Source organism: Macaca mulatta, chromosome 6, assembly GCF_049350105.2.
Source record: "Macaca mulatta isolate MMU2019108-1 chromosome 6, T2T-MMU8v2.0, whole genome shotgun sequence".
In the NCBI taxonomy this organism is placed as follows: Eukaryota; Metazoa; Chordata; class Mammalia; order Primates; family Cercopithecidae; genus Macaca; species Macaca mulatta.
The window spans coordinates 121,652,886-121,675,585 of record NC_133411.1 but is presented as its reverse complement, the minus strand read 5'-3'; the positions used below and the strand labels follow the sequence as shown (position 1 = coordinate 121,675,585).

Sequence of the window (22,700 nt, the reverse complement as noted above, 5' to 3'; positions counted from 1 at the left end):
GGCCTTTCTGTTAGAATCATTGAGGGAAGTCAGCTGCTATGTTATAGACACTCAAGCAGCCCCATGGAGAGGCCCACATGACAAGGAACTGAGGTCTCTTGCCAGTAGCCAATGAAAAACAGACTATGCGAGTCAGCCATCTTGGAAGAAGATCCGTCAGTCTAGTCAAGCCCTTCAGATGACTTTATCTGTGACTGACATCGTGACTGCAACTTTATAAGAGATCCTGCCTGAGTCAGACCATCCAACTAAGACATTCCTGAATTCCTGCCCCACAGGAACTGTTTAAACCACTAAGTTTTGGTACAATTTGTTATACAGAAATACGTAAATAACATAGTCCCTAAGGTGACATGTACAAGAATGTATACCATAAAGGTGTTTGTGGTTAATGGGATTTGGAGAAAACTTATGGCCTTCACTGGAGGAACAGTGATAGGTACTACAGAATACTATACAGCAGAGTTAGCATCACAAACTAGATAGACATAAAGTAAAATGAATAGATCTTAAAAACAGTATTGAGTTAATAATGTTCAAAAATTATGTAAATTAAAAACACAGGTTTAAGTACACACAAAAAAGTAAAACCCAAGCAGACACTTGCACACCCATGTTTGTAGCAGCATTATTCACAACAGACAAAAGGTGGAAACAACCTGAAGTGTACTTCACTGACAGAAGAATGAACAAAATGTGCCATATACATGCAATGGAACATCATTTAGACTTAACAAGGAAGGAAATTCTGACACATGCTACAGTATGGATAAACCTTCGAGACATTATGCTAAGTGAAATAAGCCAGTTGCAAAAGAATGAATATTAAATGGTTTTTCTTATTTGAGGTTCCTAGAATAGTCAAATTCATTGAGACAAAAAGTGGAGTGGTGGTTACCAAGGGTTGGGGGAGGGGAAAATGGCGTGTTAGTGTTTAATGTGCACAGAGTTTTAATTAGCGAAGATTAAAAATTTCTAGAGATGGGTGTCGTGATGGTTGCACAACAATGTGAATGTACTTAATGCCACAGAACTGTACACTTAAAAGTGCTTAAGATGGTAAATTTTATGTTTATCGCAATAAATTTTTTTTAAAAAATCTCATTAACTGTAAAAAAAATAGATTCACAAAATGATGATAACTACTTCTCAAGAATGTATGCATATTTAAAAACACGAGGAGTGGGAGCAGGGTGTGAGAATAAAGGGGGGAAGGCTTACCTTGTACCAACTGATGTATGATTTGATTTACAAAATCAGCTTTTGAGAACATTATCTATTCACTTAACGGAAGTTTTCATTGTACATTCAAGATACTTAGTACTTCAAAAGTAATTTAGTTTTCAAAAAATCTCTGTGACTCTAAGCAGATCTTATGAAAAAGCGGTGTTCAAAGAGCAATCCACCATATTCTTCTAAATTAGAGGATATCTTAGATTATATAAATCTTTAAATATCCTAGGAGTAGCCAAAGCAGTGTTTAACTTGCAATGAAATTTCACATAATTCTACCATGAGTTTCTTAGAGATTAGTTTACATGTCTTATTTGACTCCAGCATCTTTCATAGATGATATTTAGAAGGTATCCTAATAAATATGTAGTGAATGTATTTCCTAAACTATTACCCATCTTTTCTGAACCATAATACTCTATCCCATTTTATGTGCCACATAAGTAGGTTTCAGATTCTAATACAAGAAAAGGGGGAGAAGGGAGATCAAAATTGAAGAGAACATTTAAACATACACAAGTATAAAAGATTGGTTAAATTTCATAAAATGAGTAATAGTTTATAAAACAGACAAAAATGGTAAAATCTACAGAGCAATTAATGCAAATGAGAAACTTCATGGTGGCTTACACCTGTAATCCCAGCACTTTGGGAGGCTGAGGTGGGAGGATCATTTGAGCTCAGAAGTTCGAGACCTGCCTGGGCAACCTGGCGAAACCCCATCTCTACAAAAAACACAAAAATTAGCTATGCATGGTGGTGTGCGCCTGTAGTCCCAGCTACCTGGGGGGCTGAAGCGGGAGCATCACTTGAGCCTGGGAGGTTGAAGCTACAGTGAGCCATGTTTGCGACTGCACGCCAGCCTGGGTCGACAAAGTGAGACCCTGTCCCCCCCCCAAAAAAAAAAAAGAAAAGAAAAAAGAAAAAAGAAAAACTTCAATAGCTTAAATTCAGTTCATAAAACATTTATAAATATTTAATTTTAAATTCCTTAATAGCACAATTCACACCATATCAGTGAATAATTTCAAAGACCACTAAAGCCAACAGTTCAGTCATAGATTAGATATACTACAAGAGGAATGAAATAAACTTTAGTTCTTTATTTCTTATTTAATTCAGAAAAACCTCTCAATCTAACACTATTCTACTTAGATGTGTTCATATGATAATAACATGATCTTTAAAAAGTTGTTTATGAATGTCATCATGAAAACTGCTGTTTCTCCATTTGCTTAGTCACCAGGTATTTTATAAAGCATTCTTATATTGTAGATAAAAATTCACAACCAAGTAGGATTGCCTTTTCATTTTTTTAATAATTTGTCAGTGACTTACATTGCTTTTCAAATTACCTCTGTTATATATTATTTTGTATGTATGTAATAAGAGGCATTATAGTTTTATAGAATTAGAATAAAATAGAAGACTTAGGTTCTTCACATTGTTATACAATATTTGACCTTGGATAAAGTCATAACATACTTGATTAGGAGTCTCTAACATTTAAAATAAAAATAATGCTACACTGAGCTGTTAAAATGGTAAAAGAAGGTAATTTATGTAAAAATAATAATTTTATAGACTCTCAAACACTATGCTAATGAAATTCAAAGAACCAAGTAATATTAGCTGTTAAACTTCATTTGGAATTTTAATGTGACATCTTTAGTTCTAGCTATAGTTTCCATTAGGTTTAAAAAAAGAGACTCTAAGTACTTTTTTTTGAGATAAGGTCTTGCTTGGTTGCCCAGGCTGGTCTTGAACTCTGAGGCTCAAGTGATCCTCCTGCCTCAGCTTCCCTCAGCCTCCTGTTTAGCTGGTATTACAGGCATGGGCCACCACGCCCGGCTCCTAAGTACTACCAATCCTGATATCCATGATCAAGTAATTCTTAAAACAGATATAATTTTTTAAAGAACTGTTTAAATTTATCAGTGAAAAATTTATGTATCTTATTTATCTAAGCCAGCCCAATTCTGTATTATCTTGAAAACATTACTAAAACAATATAATAGGTCATCTTAGGACTTTCTATTACATAAACATTATTAAAGAGGCACTGTCACTGACCCTGGAGGGCTTTACAAAGCCACTGCCATCCTTGTTCAGGGAGTGGGGAGGTGTGGCAGGTTGGCTACTATAAATATGCATAAAGATAGGCTTTTACATTTAGGTAAAGGAAAAAAAATAAGCTCAACAAAATACACTTTATATCAAGAGTATATGAGAATTCACTAGACAGAAATACATCTAGAAGAAAAGTCATGTTGCTTTAAAATATTATTCAGTGTTATCTAAAAGCAACCAAAGAGAAATATAAAATTACTTAAATATAGGTCTTAAATATTAGGCCTAAAAAAATTTGTTCACCATAATTTTTCATAAAGTAATTTACATTATAAAGTGGTTTGCTCTTGAATGACCTAATTAATGGCATAAAAGCTTCACTAACAAAGGAAAAGATCCACTGTTTCATACATAATTTATTAAGATTTCCTATAGGATTTATGTTAAAATCAAAGAATTTGAGCATCTCTTTCGTGATGTAGAATCAAAGTGTCCAATACATTCCACTGACAAAACATTTATAGCCTGACATTTTTCCTACTTTAAAAAACAGTAATTTTTTTTCTCCTGTTCAGGCTGCATTTATAAACTATGGCTTCTTGTAAATGGGCTTCTACCCCCAGCATTTGCTGCACGATTTCTTATTCCTCTGCAGTTGTCTTTTCAGCCTAACAGAGAGAGAAAAAGCACTACTGCAGTCATCCGCAAAAAGCCACTACCACTGCATTTTGTAACTAACAAAGACACTGGTATCTTTTTGCCACCCTATTCACAGGGAGTTTACTTAGATGTTTTACAAAAGCAGGCACACTACTGGTGACCAATATTTCATCAACCAACACCACCACTCACGCTCTGCAGTACCTGCCTCCTCCTCTTTCTCTCATTCCCAGTAGCTCTTTCCACTAGATTCACATCAGCCATCTGCAGCGGTTTTGTCTCCTCTCTCTTTTGGCCACCACTGCATGTGTCCTTGTCGCCAGGGAGGAAAAGAAGCCTTTCAATGGGCTAGAGCTTTTGCTCCTCGTCATGAATATGCCCATTCTTTGTTGTCCTCTACCCGTTTCCTTAGATACTGTTATTCCACTCTGTCAAATGGCATTATAAAAACAAAAACCCCTTCTAGTTTCAAAAACAGCTTTTTCTTAGCAGACTCCCCTTAACCCTTCTACCCCTCCCCCTTCTTCCTCTTCTGTCAAAAACCCTGGATCTGAAGTACAGGAAATCCATCTCCAGTGCTGCAGTGGGGGGCGGGGGGGGGCTACGCCCCTGCCTCCTCGTTTGGCATGCGGCAGTGGACCCCGTGCCAAGGAAAGACCATCGGTTTAAGACAGTGCGAGGGAAAACCACCTTCCCCCTCCCCCTGCAGCAAGCCTGGCCATGGTGGCTCCAGCACCTACCCCATTTCCGAGTCCGACAGCACCTCCATTCTGTCTCCAGTGACACCCTGGCGGGCTGCACCAATACAGCCACATGTCGGTCACGTGCGCCCACACCCAGCCAATCAGCGGGCTCCCGACAGGAATGGGGAGCGCCCTGGTCCGCATCCAGCGGATTACACAGCTGCTTCTCTCTCCGCTTCCCGACCCGCACTCCGCAGAGGGGCACAGGGCCCCGCCCAACCGCACAGCCGGCCTAGCCCTAGCCCCGCACCCCTCGGGGGGTATGCCCTCACGGCCCCAGTCCCCAGCAAGCAAGGAAGTTGATGCGAGTTGACACGCATAATAGAGTGGGGGGAGGTCCGCAGGGCAGAGGGATTAGCACAAGATGCTGGAGGTGGGAGGGAGAGTAATAGAGGTGGGAGGGAGAGTAATAAATTACATCTCATTTGCTATGATTTTTGCAGCACAGCACAAAGAAACAATTATATTAAATGTATTACAACGAATAATTTTACATTACAAGTCACCGAGTTGTTAGAGTGATGACTTGTTAGATAGATCACTCGAACTATATTTGAATTAAAAACAGTTACCAGAAAAGCTATGCTAGCAGCTTAGCAGTTGAGATGAGAACTCTGAAGTCTGGGTTGCCTGGGTTGAAGCTTTACTCCTGTCACTCTAGCTCTGCAACTTTAGTTACTTAACCTCTCAGTGTTTCAATTTCCTCCTCTATAAAATGGGAATAGAAGTACAGAATAGAAGAGTTAATATATATGAAGCAGTATTTAGAGCAGTCCCTAACACATACATAGAAGTGCTGTTAGCAACTACAAATCTGAGGCTTTAATGTAGTGTTTTAACGCAAATTGCATTGCATTTAAACCTAACCAGGTGAAGCTTAAATAACTAATTTTATGAGGTTGAATGACAAAATCCAAATTGTCAAGAATTTATAAAGTTAAACTTAAATTCTGGTTTAAATGGGGGGAAACCAGTTTCTATTATCTATTTAAAATTTAAAAGGATACTATATTTCACTTTTTTTTTTTTTTTTTTGAGATGGAGTCTTGTTCTGTTGCCAGGCTGGAGTGCAGTGGTGCAGTCTCGGCTCATTGCAACCTCCACCTCCCAGGTTCAAGCGATTCTCCTGCCTCAGCCTCCTGAGTAGCTGGGACTACAGGCACATGCCACCATGCCCAGTTAATTTTTGTATTTTTAGTACAGACGGGGTTTCACCATGTTGGCCAGGATGGTCTCAATCTCCTGACTTCGTGATCCGCCCACCTCGGCCTCTCAAAGTGCTGGGATTACAGACACAGACATGAACCACTGTACCCGGCTTAAACTTAAAGTTTTTAAATGAAGCATATTATAAAGATACATTATATCTTTTCTTAATTTTCAAATAGTATGAAAAGAAACAAGCTATTAAATAGCATATTTGAGGCAATTCCATTTTATTAAAAAATGTATATATCAGAAAAGTAATAGACACTCAACAAAATGTCTGTAGAGGTTATCCCCGGAAAGTGAGATTATGGAGCTATTTCTGCTCTTCTTTCGTGCTTTTGTTTTTTTCCCTCCTTCATTAGTCCTTGTGTTATAATGCCTGATATATAGCAAATATACCCTAAATATTTATTTAATTAACAAGTGAGTTATTTCCACACTGATGGCATACTACTGTTCTATTAAAAGTTTAAATATATTTAGAAACAATTTCCCTTCATATTTGAAATAAATAAAGCATGTAAATCAATTTGATTCTATCCTAAATAACTCTATTATGAGAATGACTTCGTTTTACAAAAGGCTTTCAAAATCCTCTTACTGAAAGCACATGATTCACTGCACAGGACTTATTTACATCATTATTTGTGACAAATTCAGAATAGGTAATTTCTCATAAGGCCTAGAACTTCCAGAAGGAAAAGTTTTTCAAAACAAAGAATACAATTTAAAAGCTCCTCAAAAGAACTTCTTAGTACCCTAAGACACAATTGTAAGCCTATTACTCTTGACTCAGACTATGATTCAAGCTTTTAGTAAACCAATTTGTAGCCAAAATGTTTGTCTAAATTTTTACTGCATGTATCATAGATACTCATCAGTGACTTAAATGACAGAGTTGTAAAGAAAACTATGACAATTATATATTTATTAGTCACTATGCTTCAAATATAAAAGAAAGCCAAGTCAAAAATTTTATATTTTACAATGTTGCCAATTACTCAGTAATATTTTTCAAACCAGTAGAGTTCCCACAAAAGTTTAATTTGAATTTTTAAAACTGCATAGCTATTTTAAAAACCATAATTAAATATAGATATATAATCAAAGTATATTGCGCCAAATTTCAACATGGAAAATTACTGAAGCATTACCTTGTGTTACCAAGTTTGTACATACCTCAGAATAAAGCTTCTGCCATCTCTATTTAATTGAAGATGTTATTTATACTACATATATATATATGCATTAAAAATATTTTCTGGGCGGGGTGCAGTGCCTCATGCCTATAATCCCAGGAATTTGGGAGGCTGAGGTGTCCAGATCTCTTGAGCTTGGCCAGATCGCTTGAGCTCAGGAGTTCAAGACCAGCATGAGCAACATGGTAAAACCTCATTTCTACCAAGAATACAAAAAAATTAGCCAGCTGTGGTGGCACGCACATGTGGTCCCAGCTACTCAAGAGGCTGAGGTGGGTGAATCACTTGAACCAGGAGGTGGAGGTTGCAGTGAGCTGAGATCTCACCACTGTACTCCAGCCTGCGCAACAGAGACCACATCTCTCTCTATATATATATGCAATTTTTTTCTGATCAAAATGAAACAGAAATAAATTGTGTAATACTGTTTAAAGACCACACTGACAAACATATCTCTTATTTTCAGTATCAGTGTTTGTTATAACCAGCTTCACTGCTTTTAGTAAATGGTTTCATATGTAAATGCTGTAAATATGAACATATAATTCAACTTAAAAAACCCTTCTGAACCTTCTGCAGCTACAAAAAAAAATGACTAAATAGAATTAATAGGATTCTTAATGTCTTAAATATTCCATTCCCCAGCTACTTGGGAGGCTGAGGCACGAGAATCTCTTGGATCTGGAAGGCGGGGGCTGCAGTGAGCTGAGATCACACCACTGCACTCCAGCCTCAGTAACAAAGCAAGACTCTATCTAAAAAAAAACACACACACACACACAAAATCCTTTCCATTCCATTTTTACCTAGGCACTTTTGGCTTAATTTAAAACTTGTGGTTTAAAAAACTGACAAGTAGAATACGGACAACATTAACTAGTGTAAAATGAGTTAAAATTAGTGCTCCTTTCAGTCGTCTTAATTGACTCTGGTACTTTATTGATAAACTATTTCTCTTTACTGAAGGCCTTAGACATAGAATAGAGTTATGCCTACAGATATCAACAAGTTTTTTCTTTCAAAATAATAATTATGCATTGAAAAAACAGTTACTAGTGTAAATTTAACTTCTACAGGTACTAAGGCATCAAATAAAGCTCAGATTTAGAAACCTTTGTGTTTGGATTTATAGTTAGTTATGGTACGATGGAAAAGTCTAAGAAGAGATAAGTTAGATGTGTGCTAAATTGGTTCTGTATTTTTCATGGGATACGAGAACGAGGTGAAATGTTACAATGGCAATGAGATTTTCAGTGATGTATAAACTAAGTGGGAGATCTTGACCTATGTGTCTATCTTTATCTATATCTATCTATCCATCCATCTAACTATCTCCCTTTTTTTTTAGGGACAAGGTCTTGCTCTGTCACCCAGAGGCTGTAGTGTAGTGGCGTGAACATAGCTCCCTGTAACCTCGAACTCCTGACCTCAGGTGATCCTCCTGCCTTGGCCTCCCAAGGTGCTGTGATTACGGACGTGAGTAGCCACTCAGGACCGGGAGATATATTCATAGTCTTCTACGGGCAAGACTTACCTGTATGTTCTATGTTACCTCAAGGAGTGAGTCTCAAAAGAAGTGTTCCTAGCATCTAACAGAATCTTAATTAATTTTCCTCTCGCCAATATCCTTTCTAATCAGCAAACATCAAAATAGTTCTTCACACTTTTTTTTTTTTTTTTTTTTTTTGAGACGGAGTCTCGCTCTGTCACCCAGGCTGGAGTACAGTGGCCGGATCTCAGCTCACTGCAAGCTCCGCCTCCCGGGTTTACGCCATTCTCCTGCCTCAGCCTCCCGAGTAGCTGGGACTACAGGCACCTGCCACCTCGCCCGGCTAATTTTTTTTGTATTTTTTTAGTAGAGACGGGGTTTCACCATGTTAGCCAGGATGGTCTCAATCTCCTGACCTCGTGATCCGCCCATCTCGGCCTCCCAAAGTGCTGGGATTACAGGCTTGAGCCACTGCGCCCGGCCTTCTTCACACTTTTGATCAAGAACATTCCATGCCTCTCCACTGCTGACAGTGGAACTGAGACAGTTTGGAGTTTAGTCATGGAGTGCCCTGAGGTCATGTTAATTAGTCTTCCTACACTAAAATATGTCCTAAGCGTATTAAATTTCCTATGGCTGCCAAAATAAATTACCACAATTTTGTGTCTTAAAACACAAACTTGATAACTTACAGTTTTGTAGGTTAGAAGTCTAAAATGGGTCTCACTAAGCTAAAATCAAGGTGTCTGCAAGGCTGCACTTCTTTCTAGAGGCTCCAAGGGGGAATCTGTTTCCTTATCCTTTCTGGCTTCTACAGACCCACTGCATTTTATGGTTCGTAGCACTTTGCCTTCATCTTCAGAGCAAGCAATGTTGAATTGAGTCTTTCTCATTCTGTAGGACTGACCTTGCTCCTTCTCAACTTTCCTTCTCTGACTCTCATTTTTCAGCCTCCCTCTTCCACTCTTAAGTAAGCTACGCTTTAAAGACCCTTACATTTGGCCCACCTCAATAATCCAGGATGATCTTCCTATTTTCAAGTTACCTCATTAGCCATCTTAATTCCCTTTTGTCACATAACCTAACATATTCATGGATTCTGGGGACTAGGAAGCAGACATTTGTAGGGAGCCATTATTCTGCTGACCATACGATAGCTTTATCTCCAACTATTTCAGAATTTGCATCCTAATAATAAAATTAACTAATCAGCCCTTTCTAAAACTTATAGCTTCTTGCTCGTATAGCTCTTTGCTACTCTACTGAGATACTTTAGAAGGCTCCAGCATATGGAGATTGAAGACTTAGGGTCAAGTTCTGAATCTTTCACTTTGTAGCTTGATAACACTGGAAAAGTCATTTAATTTTTCTAAGACTTGACTACTCCATCTATAAAATGGGAATAACTGACTTATCTTGCAGAGCTGTAATAAGGATCATTATGTATTATGAACAAGCTTTAAAAACTGAATTTTTTAAAGTAAAGGATGATTAATTGCTCCACTGGCCCAAATCATGGTTTGGCTTAAACATAAATTCCCATGAAGTAATCCAGCAATCCACCTAGAATCAATTCATCTCCTCTTCCCTTCATTGTTCCTCCATCTTTTATGGCACAAATACATTTTGTTCTTGTGTATATACACCTCCTATCCCATTCCCGACTATAAAAATCCCAAGGGAAAAGCCCACACCTGATTTTCTCTCATATCTCATGGTGTATATCACAATGTTTTCTACATAGGTGTTCATTAAATATTATTTTAAGAAGTGATTTTAAATTAACCCGCAAAAGGCATTCAATTAAAATGCCCTCATGGAATAATAGTATAGCAATTGTTAAATAATATTATTGTAAAATATAACCTTCTACTGAGGAAATGGAATATTTTAAGTTAAAACTCTGGCCCCTGTATGTGGAAAAACGAATGTGGTGATGCAGCCATGGGACTGAGTTTCTGAGCTTAGTTATTACACTGCAGAATACCTTCAGTACTCTGAGGAGCTTTTAAAACACCAAGAAACAATCTGTGGGTAGTGCCCAAGCTTTAGTATGTGCTGCCAGGGGTGAGAAACACCAAGCACTGCTTTAGATTCTGCTATCAAAGTTCCCACTGCACTACAGTAGGGAAACCATTTTGAAAAAGCCTTTTAATTTGGAGTGTTACACAGCTTCAGGACTTGCTTAGAGGAGAAAGAAACTTACTTCTTCCTGTCAAAAGCTTTCCAGGTATCTTGCATAAGCACTGGCAATTAACATGAGAAAAAATATGAAGGACTAATAAATACATAGAAGAATGTTTTGGTCATGTGCAGTGGCTTATGCCTGTAATCCCAGCACTTTGGGAGGCCAAGGTGGGCAGATCACTTGAGGCCAGGAGTTTGAGACTAGCCTGGCCAACATGGTGAAACCCCGTGTCTCCTAAAAATACAAAACTTAGCCAGGCAAGGTGGCACATGCCTGTAGTCCCAGATACTCGGGATGCTGAGGCACAAGAATCACCTGAGCTTGGGAGGCGGAGGCTACAGTGAACTGAGATCGCGCCACTGCACTGCAGCTTAGGCAACAGAGCAAGACTCTGTCTATAAAAACAAAACAAAACAAAATAAAACAAAAAACCATGGAAGAATGTTTTACTATTTCAAATGATCAAAGAAATAGAAATAAACACAAGAGTACTATAAAAATAGGCAATGATATTTTAAAATAATATTGTAGGGTCAGTGAGGTCACATAAGTCTTTAAAATGTTTAAAATGTTTACTATGATTTGAGTATGTACCCCAAAAGCCTGTTTCAGAAATTTAATCCCCAATGCAACAGTGTTGGGAGCTGGAGCCTAATTGGAGGTATTAATGTTCTACCCTCAGTAATGGATTAATGTCTTTTATTAAAAAGCCTGAGGCTACAAATTTGATCCCTTGCTTGCTCTGGGCCACTCCTGTCCTTCCTCCTTCCACCTTGGGATGACACAGTAAGAAAGCCCTCAACAGATGCTGGTACCATGCTCTTGGACGTCTTAGCTCCTGTAACTATGAACCAATAAATTTCTGTTCATTATAAATTACCAAGTCTCAGGTATTTTGTTATAGTAGCAGAAAATGGACAAGGACAATTCTTATACTCAAGCAAGCCAATTAAAAGAAATTATTCTATATACAGATACCTCTACAAAGATTTGTAATTCGGCATTACTTATACTACTGAAATGTTAGAAAAAACCTCAATGATTACTAACAACAGCTTGGTTAATTATACTTTTGGCACATTTACAAGACAAAATTATGTTGTAAAATATAATTATATGATATATAATTATGTAATCCATATATTATATGAAAATGCAGAATATTGTGTTTAATATGATATAAACTAGCTTTTAAAAAATAAAAAATAAATTTTAAAAGGGAAAAGCAGGGAGAGATAAAATATCACGTTTCCTCCCTAGGAATTACAAGAATTTTAGTTTTTCTGCATTTTATAAAATTCCTACAACCTAATATATATAATTTCTTTCCATTTTTTTTAAGTTAAGTACTTCTAGGTTGGACACAAACTGAAGTTACAACATTAGAGGAGAGAGAAATTAACATTTGTTTCTCACTTAACCTGTGGCCAAAAGCAGATTCAGATTTTGTGGTGACCAGGAGCCTATAATACTATAATAAAGGGGCAGGTGGGTGGGAGGGTCTTTAAGAAAAAACATAAATTAATTCAAGATTGCTAGGGCTGCTCCTGCAAGGGCCTTAGAAAGGGCCATGCAATTAGGTTCACTAAACTTTATTAGTTTCATGATAAATATGCTTCTAAACCAGTGGCAAACATTATGTTAGGCATTTTCATATATTCAATCTAATCTAATCCTAACAAAACTTCTAGAGAGATAAAGGTATCACTATTCACACGCATGGAAAATTTAGGCTCAAAGAAATTTTAAAAAGTATCCAAATTCAACCAACAGTGAAATGGGAGTCTGACTTCAAAGCCAATGCTGACTATATTGCCTCATCCTCCATGTCTCAGCAGCAGTTTCCTTCACTAAGGTACCTCTCAGAGCACCTTGTACTTTTTCAAGCCTCATCCCTCATAAGAAGTTACTTGTTCAACTGTTATCATTCTGATGCTTACTACATAGTAGTCGGCTCTGCAGCAGTAGGTACTTGATATTTATTGAATGAATGAATTATAATCAGAATAGGTAAAAATAAGAACACTCAAACAGGTTTGAAAATGTCCTTTTAGAATCTACAATGAATCCACTCATAAATTTTTATCCATGAGAAAATACAGATCTCTCTGGAAAATATCTAGAACAAAATTTCTTTAAATGCAGGAGATATCTTTATGTTAATTTAGTTAAATAACTAAACAGAAACAGAGTTTGCGGTTATCGTATGGGCACTGGCAAATAAGAGGTAATGCCAAGGAGTGGGCATATCGGGCATATCAGTAAAGGCAAAAGAAATCAGAAAAACTGTGATGACTCAACAACTCAGCTACCCTAAGTTAGTTCTGCTTCACTGCCCTTGTAAGATATTAAATAGTTATTAGGTTAAATAAAACCTATGCATACAAAATTTGGCAGCATTTAGGCCCTCAAGACTTGCCCTCTGGTGTTACTCTAGTGAATATACTACATTATATGGTAAAAGGAACATGGCAGGTAAAATTAAGTTTATTAGTTAGCTGGCCTTAAAATCGGGAGATTATCCTGGGTGGACCCAATGTAATGACATGAGCCCTTAAAAACTTCAAACTGTTCATTGGCTTCCCAGTGAAATTAGAATAAATTTTAAATTCCTTACCTTGGTTTACAACTCTACATAATCTAGATCCCATTCTTATCACTTTTCCCGTCCTTTTCCACCCACCTCTTTCTTATGTCTTAGAATTAACTTTCCTTCAGCCTCAAACATTCTGTTTCCAGATCTTCAAATGACTAGTTCTTTGTGTCATTCAGGTTTTGGCATAAATATCAAATTATTGGCCTGGCGCGGTGGCTCGCGCCTGTAATCCCAGCACTTTGGGAGGCAAAGGTGGGCGAATCACGAGGTCAGGAGATCAAGACCATCCTGGCTAACATGGTGAAACCCTGTCTCTACTAAAAAAACAAAAAATACAAAAAATTAACCAGGCGTGGTGGTGGGCGCCCGTGGTCCCAGCTACTCAGGAGACTGAGGCAGGAGAATGGCATGAACCTGGAAGGCGGAGCTTGCACTGAGCCGAGATGTGCCACCGAACTCCAGCCAGGGCATCAGAGCAAGACTCTGTCTCAAAAAAAAAAAAAAAAAGTCGAATTTTCAAAGATCACACCTTCCATGATCACCTTATCAACACACTGGTGCTATCCTCAAACTTTCTACCACATCATGGAGTTTCATATTCTAAGCATTTGAGATCAGAAAAGCTCTATCTATGATTTATTTAATTTTCTGTCTCTCTTCATCATTGTTTTCCAAAGTGGAATATAAATCCCATGAAGACCAGAACCAAGATTCTCCTACACCGCTGTTTCTGTCACATCTATAACAGTGCTTGGTACTTCTTGTTCAATGTATGAATGTGGATGATACAATAATAAGACAATTTATAATCTACAAGGGGACTAAGACATTTACAGCATAAGTTTTAATACAAGGGAATGTATTGTTAAAGAATGGAAGATTAGATAGTTTCCAGCTAGGTAATCAAAAAAGATTTCAGAGAGAAAGTAGTAACAGAACTAGACTTCAAGGATGTTTAGGAATTTTTCAGGGCAGAGATTTCAATATTGTGTGTTAGGTTAAAAAACTCAGAATTCACCATAGAGGCAATGAAAATACTAAGTATTTCAAATATAAAGGGATATATAATTAGAACAAGATCCACAAATATTACAGGACCAGTTTCTAGTTCTGACTCAAGAGGAAAAATAATCAGAAATCATATGCACACTATTACTAATTTATAGCTAAATTTAATGGCCAAAAGCTTTTTCAACTGGAAAATATGATTGCAGGAAAAAAAAAAAAAACTCCTTTAAGTCATATACTCTATAAAAAAGTTTATAAATTCTATGATATTGATAAAACAAAAAAACACAATCACCTCTGGCAACCATTTTACCCAATTAACAAAAGATTTAGAAAAACTGTGCGTAAGACCTTTATTTTTCTAAATTCTTAACATGTCCTAATCTGCTAAAACTCCAATTTCAGGACATGCAGTGTTTTCCAGGGATGTCCAATATCGTGGCTTCCCTGAGCAACACTGGAAGAACTGTCTTGGGCCACACATAAAATACACTAACACTGGCTAGGCGCAGTGGCTCACACCTGTATTCTCAGCACTTTGGGAGGCTGAGGCGGGCGGATCACCTGAGGTCAGGAGTTCAAGACCAGCCTAGCCAACATGGTGAAACCCCATCTCTACTAAAATACAAAAAACCAGTAGGCGGGCATGGTGGTGGGCGCCTGTAATCCCAGCTACTCAGGAGGCTGAGGCAGGAGAATCACTTCAACCCAGGAGGTGGAGGCTGCAGTGAGCTGAGATCGCAACACTGCACTCCAGCCTGAGCAACAGAGACTGTCTCAAAACAACAACAACAGCAAAAAAACCACAATAACACTATCGACAGCTAATGAGCTTAAAAAAAAATTGCAAAGAAGCCTCATAATGTTTTAAGAAAGTTTATGAATTTGTGTTAGGCCACATTCAAAGCTGTGGGTTGGACACGCTCATTTTAAACTATCCTTTTCTATGGGGGGAAAAATTCTGATTTATTTTTTTAAGTTAAATGTTTAAAACAAGATTTTATGCTTGCCTGCGTATTTTTTTTTAAGTATGTCTTGTTGAATTTTTTTTTTTTTACTTTGATCTCTACTTAAAACCTAAAACAGCTACAAGACTGCCCCCAAAAGTACAATTTTACAATACCAACTGTATTCATAAAGATACCATTTTAACACTGAGGAGCTTAGTGACTCAAGGTCACCAAAACAGCACCAAATGTTTATGCACTGTGGATTCAAGAAAGAGTAGCACATAGGATGGTTTTTTTTAAAGCCTTTTTCCCAAGAAAACAAGATTAAGATGATCATTCATTTAATATTTAAAATGTCCTAAAATGCCCAGATTACCTGATAAATCAGTTTATAACACACAAATCAGCCCTTAAAATACATCATAATTGATAAGAAAAATCTCAATACTGATGTTAAAAACAAAATTGGGTGCTTATTTTCATAAATACAGGGCACAGTAATGGCATTTAGAACTTTAAACCAAAGCCTTGGGTCAAAAGACTTTTGTTCTTATACCAATATTCCCAAAGTCTTACCTTGAATGAGAAAATATAAACTTTTAAAATATTATATTGAATAACTGCACATGGCATTGCCCAATGCTATACCATTTTCTTCCTTTTTGAATGTCTTTCATTCCTCTTGCTACATGCTGAATTTTTTAAAAGTATAGACTACAAAATTATGTCCCTCTGAATGTCCGAAGATAAGTGTTTGCAAGGGTCCCAACTTACCATTAAGTAAAATGAAAAAAAAAAAATCTATCTAGCATTACTGAACTATCTCAATCAAACTGGAAACCTCTTGATCACCTGACTACCCCTAAGAGTAGGTTGGTGCAACAGTAATTGCATTTTTACCATTACTTTCAATGGCAAAAACTGCAATTATTTTCGCACCAACTTAATAGTATCTAATATATATCATAGACTCATTTTAAGCATTAGAAGAATGAGTCACCTAATAAAGGCATTCATAATGCATATTTAATATTATGTTTTCAGAGGGAAGAGAGAAAAGAAAATCAAAACAATCTAATAAACATAATTCCCTTTTTCAAAATAGATCAATGTTTTATAACTACAACTTCATATTTACTTTGTAAGTCTTTTTAAACTTTCTCTGCCAAGTACTCCAAGCTCAGGTGAATTATCTTAAGTGTCATACACCTTTTATACAATCAGAAAGGTTTAAGAATTAGAAAAAATTTCATTTCACATTCAAATGCCCTCTCAATATGATACAGACAGGAGACAGGGAAATACTGGGTAGAAGAGGGCAGTTCTCCAGCAAAGGCCCCACTCCAAGCTTGGAAACCTGCAGCCCTAAATAGGAACAGGCATTTCTTTTTTCGCACCCAAAAGATGCCTTTTGGTCTGCCATGCTCCCTTATCCGGTGCCCATAAAAACCCCAAATCCCCTGCTCCACAAGGAGATGAATGCAGGAGCAGAATGGCAAAACGGTGCAGCAGAGAGAAGAGAAGGAATGTTTGAACACTGAGAGGAGTTTGGCTGGGGATGGTCAGAGAGGAAACTGGCTGCTGGACAGCCCAACTCCAGGGAAAGATTATCTTCCCACTCCACCCCCCTTCCAGCTCCCCATCCATCCCACTGAGAGCCACCTCCACGACTCAATAAAACCCATGCATTCATTCTTCAAGTCCGTGTACAACCTAAATCTTTCCGGATGCCGGACAAGGACCTGGGTACCAGGAGGGTACTGAGCTGGTTAACACTTAAGCCATCTGCAAGGCTAAAGGGGCTCACTGTAACACACTCCCACTTGGGCTTCAGGAGCTGCAGGCTCCCACCCCTGCATGCTGCCATGGGGCTGGATCCCAGGAGCATTTGCCCCGGCTTCTGCACCTGCCCATCTGTGTGCTCCCCCTCCCATAAGGGGTTTGAGCACGGATGGTGGCCCAAACAGATGAGCCACTCCCCTGTTGCACATCCTGCGAGGCAGGTCAGGGAACTCTCCCATTTCAAACAGACACAGGCTATTAGTAAGGATCTTGATCCTGAACCAGTGTCTACCTCATATACTATGGTAAGGGCTTTTTCCTAATCTTTTTCTGAAGAAAGTCTGCTATTTAATTCCAACACCTAAATTTTCTCAACAAAATACTTGGGAATTCCATAGTAAAGGAATTTTTTTGATGTGTGGTGCTTTGGGGATTTTTGAGATAGGGTCTCACCGTCGCCCAGGCTGGAATGCAGTGGCATGATCACGCCTTGCTGCAGACTCAACCTCCTGGGCTCAGGTGATCCTCCCAACTTAGCCTCCCAAGTAGCTGGGACTACAGGCCTGCACCACCAAGCCCAGCTATTTTTTTTTTTTTTTTTTAAGTTTTTGTAGAGACAGGGTTTCACCATGTTGCCCAGGCTGGTTTCAAACTCCTGGACTCAAGGGATACACCCACCTCAGCCTCCCAAAATGGTGGAATTACAGGCATGAGCCACCATGCCTGGCCCCTCCTTCTCCTTTTGAAACTGTTTTTGTCTAACACTATTCTGGTATTAAGAATATGCTGCTTGAATAATCAAGAAAAAACAGTGACTTCCTCTGGGGAACAGAACTGAGTGGCACTCTCTTACTGCTTAAATCTTGAGAAATTGCCTGGACTACTTTTAACAAAAAAATTGCTGTAAGTTATACTTATCGAAAATAATCTGGCTGGGCGCAGTGGCTCACGCCCATAATCCCAGCACTTTGGGGGACCAAGGCAGGTGGATCACCTGAGGTCAGGAGTGTGAGAACACCCTGGCCAACATGGTAAAACTCTGTCTCTACTAAAAATACAAATTAGCTGGGTGTCATGGCACGTGTAACTCGGGAGGCTGGGGCATGAGAAAGGCTTGAATCCGGGAGGCAGAGGTTGCAGTGAGCCAAGACCGAGCCACTGCACTTCAGCCTGGGGTGACAGAGCAAGACTCCACCTCAAATAAAATAAAATAAAAATCTGTAATTGCCAGCGGCTAGAAAGACCCTTCAAGATTAGTATTTTCTACCTTCCAAAGCACCCAAATGGTGATAAAAAGTCTAAGCTCATTAGCACTATATGTAAGGTCCTTTATAGCCTTGGCCCTTCATACTCCTCCATCCTTACCCACTGCCACTCACCTACTCTAGCTACACTGCAACCATTTGGAATTCTGTGTGCTCACCACCAAATCACTATACCATTTCATTTACTGGAAGGTTCTTACCTCTGCTTTTTCACCTAGCTAATGTGGGCTCATTTTACAGGACCCAATTTAGATGACCTCTCCCAAAAGCCTTCCCTGAGTCCTGCCAGAGTTAGATCTGCCCCTTCCCCCACCCCAGTGTTTCCATAGATCCCTGTGCTTACCAGCTATCTCATTTACCACATACTTGGGATTACCTACATATTGGTCTTTCTTACTAAAAGCTATTTGAGGACAAGACTCTTGTATGTCGTAATTGTATTCTCAAATGTATTCTAGTGCCTGTTCCAAAGTAGGTACCCAAATAGCTGTAGAATATGAATGAACTACCTCTCATACTTCAAGGCCCAATTCTGTGAAGCTGTCTATATCTATCCTAAGCAGCCAGCTGCTTTTTTCTCCATGCTCCCAAAGTACCAACTCGACTAATATCTATTTCTCTCCATTAGACTATGAGCTTCTGAACAACGTTTTTTCTTCTTCATAGCTACATAAGCACTGTCCCAGGTATCTAGTAGCAATCAATTATTTGTTGGGTGGATGAAGAGTATATATATTGTTAAAAATACATGTGGAAAAAATAACAAGCATAGGATAGCCTGCTCACTTCTGATTTATTTTTTCATCTTTACTAAGAGATCATAAAGCCCTAAAAATATTTTGTGCTTGCTTTAGGATTAGGGAAAGGGAGATGGTAAAAGATCAGACTATTCCCCAGATAGTTCCTTATCCTCTGACTTCCTGAAACTCTGCTTTATCATCTGAATTCTGTTCTCATTTCTAATCATTAAACCCTGGACCCCCACAAAATCAGAGCCCTCCCAGTAGCTTAGAAGCAGGGAATTCCCACTGTAATTGCTTGGCAAAGAGTAGCGGTGGGGGCAGTAAAGGTAAGGTAAGGTAAGGAGGAAAACTTTTACACCAGAGCAACAAAAAGAGATGAAATGTTCCTAACATCCCAATTTCAAACTTTGAATTTATTTTCCTCTAGAAATAGCATTATTCAATGTTACACATGGTAGTAATGGCAGTTAAAAAAGCATATAAATTTTTTTTGTGGGCAGGGCTGGGACATCATCATTCCAGGCAACACATTATTCCTATGGGACCATGACAGATGTTTAAATTTTTTAACTACTATTCTCTTCATGTTTTCCCCTCCCACAAAAGAAAACCTGAATATCACAACAGGTTTAGCACAGTGCAAAATATATATATATATACACATGTTTTCATCCACAGTTCCTGGATTTTTTTTTTTTGAGATGGAGTCTGGAGTCTGACTCTGTCACCCCACGCTAGAGTGCAGTGGCATAGTCTTGGCTCACTGCAACCTCCACATCACAGGCTCAAGCAATTCTCCCATCTCAGCCTTCTGAGTAGTTGGGACCACAAGGCTGTGCCAACATGCCCAACTAATTTTTTTATTTTTTTTAGAGGCAGGGTCTCTCCATGCTGCCCAGGCTGGTCTCAAACTCCTGAGCTCAAGTGATCAGTCCACCTCAGCCTCCCAAAGTATTGGGATTACAGGCGTTAGCCACCGCACCTGGCCAGTTCCCAGCTCTTCATTCCCGTAGTGCTTATTACAGTGTGTGTTTTTTTTTTGTTTTTGTTTTTTTTAAATAATGTTGGGGCATTTCAGTCCTCAGGAACATTCTAGAATCTCTCTCTCTAACCTTCTCCTGACCTCCTTTCACCAGCCCAAGGCATGACTCTAATCTGGTTTTGGGTCAAAAACCCCTAATTCCAGAGAGGGTTCTGTCCCCATATCAAAGAAAAAATGCTACACAGAGAGGCCAAGAAAAGTCAGAACAGACAGGCCTTCCTGGGCTTAGATCATGCATTTTTTTATCCAGTCACATTTCTGCATGGTTATCAATCATACCTACGCAATGAGGCCTCCATAAAAAGCCAAGAGGACAGGGTTCAGACAGCTTCCATATAGCTGAACATGTGGAAGTTCCTGGAGGTTGGTACACCCAGAGAAGGCATGGAAGCTCTGCGCCCCTGCCCCGTACCTCACTCTGTGCATCTCTTCATCTGCATCCCCTGTAATATCCTTTATAATAAACCAGTAAATATAAGCAAGTGTTTCCCTGAGTTCTGTGAGATGCTCCAGCAAACTAATCAACTCCAAAGAGGGGGTAGTGGGAACCCCAACTTGAAGCCAGTCAGAAGCTCCAGAAGCTAGGACTTGGGACTGGGGGGAAGGAGGGGGTGGTCTTGGGGACTGAGCCCTCAACCTGTGGGATCTGATGATATTTCTGGATAGACAGTGTGGGAACTGAATTGGAGGATACCCAACTGGCATCCTCTGTTGGTGTGTAGGGAAAAATCCCCACGTTCTTTGGTCACGGGTGTCTTTTTTTTTTTTTTTTTAATTTATTTAATTGGTAAATTTCTCAAGATGAGACACAGATGTCTTTTACTATGTTAATGATTGTTCTGGTTGGTGCGGGAGCAGAGGAAAAACAAGGGTTTAGAGTTTTTCTGAAACACACAGTGTTTAAAATATTTACCATAATAGTATGGAAATTTATGTAACTCACAAAACCAAACCATGTATTACTTTAGTACTACTGTACTAAAATACAGTAGATGAATGTACAATAAACTAATCAACTAACTCCCCTGTAACTTCAAACTCTTCAATAAATGTCATCTTCACCTATTTATCTTAGTTGAAATCAGATGACACCACTTTCTGTGCAGCTTTCTCAACAGTGGGTCTTTTTTTCTCTCACATCCTATGTACTTTAGGCCAGGAGATAGGAATAGGATACTGAAGGATCTAGAGCAAATTTGTCCCCCGGGGCTGCATGGCCCAGGCTGGCTTTGAATGCAGCCCAACACAAATTCGTAAACTTTCTTAAAACATTATGAGATTTTTTTTTTTTCTGCGATTTTTTTTCAAGCTCATCAGCTGTTGTTAGTGTAATTTTATGTGTGGCCCAAGACTATTATTTTGCCAGTGAGGCCCAGGGAAGTCAAAAGATTAGACAAGCCTGGTCTAGAGGGAGGCAAAAAATATGCTCCTTGCATCCAATTACCACTTCCAAACCATTTCTCCTCCTTTCTTAAACGCCCGAGATCTTCTGACATGATACCCAACTGTGTACCCCCTGTTGCCTCCAATACTCGTCTCCACTCTTACCCCTACCATCACTCTCAGTGACTTCAAAGTCTATGTGGATTACCCACCTAACTTGGCTTATTAGCTCCTTAACTTCTTCACCTCCAAATACCCACTTCCATGATCCACTGAGGACCTTGTCATCATCAACAACTGCATCATCTCCAAATTCTTAACCAAAAATCTCAAAAATCAAACTTCCAGTCTTTATTTTTCTATTTTATTTTTATTTTTTGAGGTGGAGTCTCACTGTCGCCAAGGCTGGAGTATAGTGGCGTAATCTCCATCTTCCGGGTTCAAGCGATTCTCTTGCCTCAGTCTCTCAAGTAGCTGGGATTACAGGCACACGCCACCATGCCTGACTAATTTTTGTATTTTTAGTAGAGATAGAGGTTCATCATGTTGGTCAGGCTGCTTTTGAACTCCTGACCTCAAGTGATCCACCTGCCTTGGCCTCCCAAAGTGCTGGGATTACAGGCATGAGCCACTGCACCCAGCCCCAGATTTCCGGTCTTTAAAATGTATCCTGCCCTTCTAGTTCATTGTACCATCTCCAAATTCAACATTCTCTTACCTTACTGTGTTCTCCAATCCAATAAAAAATGCTCTCATTTTTCACCATTCATTACTTTTATCTTTACTATTCTCTTTAGATGCAACAATAACCACTCTCTTTCAAACTCTCAAACCCCTTACTCTTCTCGCCCTCTATTACCTGGTAAAATCCCAACTCTAGCTGAACTGATCCATTCCACTTTTACGTGCCTGTACCAGAGCAGCTTATTATAGAGGAAAGGGGGAAAATCAGCTAACAAGGCTAGCTGGTTTCACTTTAAATTCACAACTATAAACATCAAAGGATATCCAACACTGCCTAGCAGGACTACTATGTTTCCTGGAAAGTTTGCCTTCCCACACTCTAAGTGTCTTTTTTGTCTCCTCAAATTTGTAACAGACCTATTTTTCTACCTATGCCACTCTTTGCTGACGACCTAC

At 38.8% G+C, this 22,700-nt stretch overlaps 1 protein-coding gene across 15 annotated transcripts in view; it reads right to left on the bottom strand.

Moving 5' to 3' along the window:
- Positions 1 to 22,700, bottom strand: part of APC (APC regulator of WNT signaling pathway) — a 142,511-nt gene that overhangs the window by 106,442 nt on the left and 13,369 nt on the right. For 6 of the 15 annotated variants that reach the window (XM_015140574.3, XM_015140578.3, XM_078005104.1 and 3 more), the window contains exon 1: positions 4,704 to 4,744. The exons of 8 other annotated variants lie outside the window; for them this stretch is intronic. The gene's annotated coding sequence lies outside the window, so the exon portion shown is untranslated. Of the gene's footprint in view, positions 1 to 4,703; positions 4,745 to 22,700 lie in introns of those variants that run through there. One more of the 15 variants, XM_015140580.3, reaches the window with a different exon arrangement.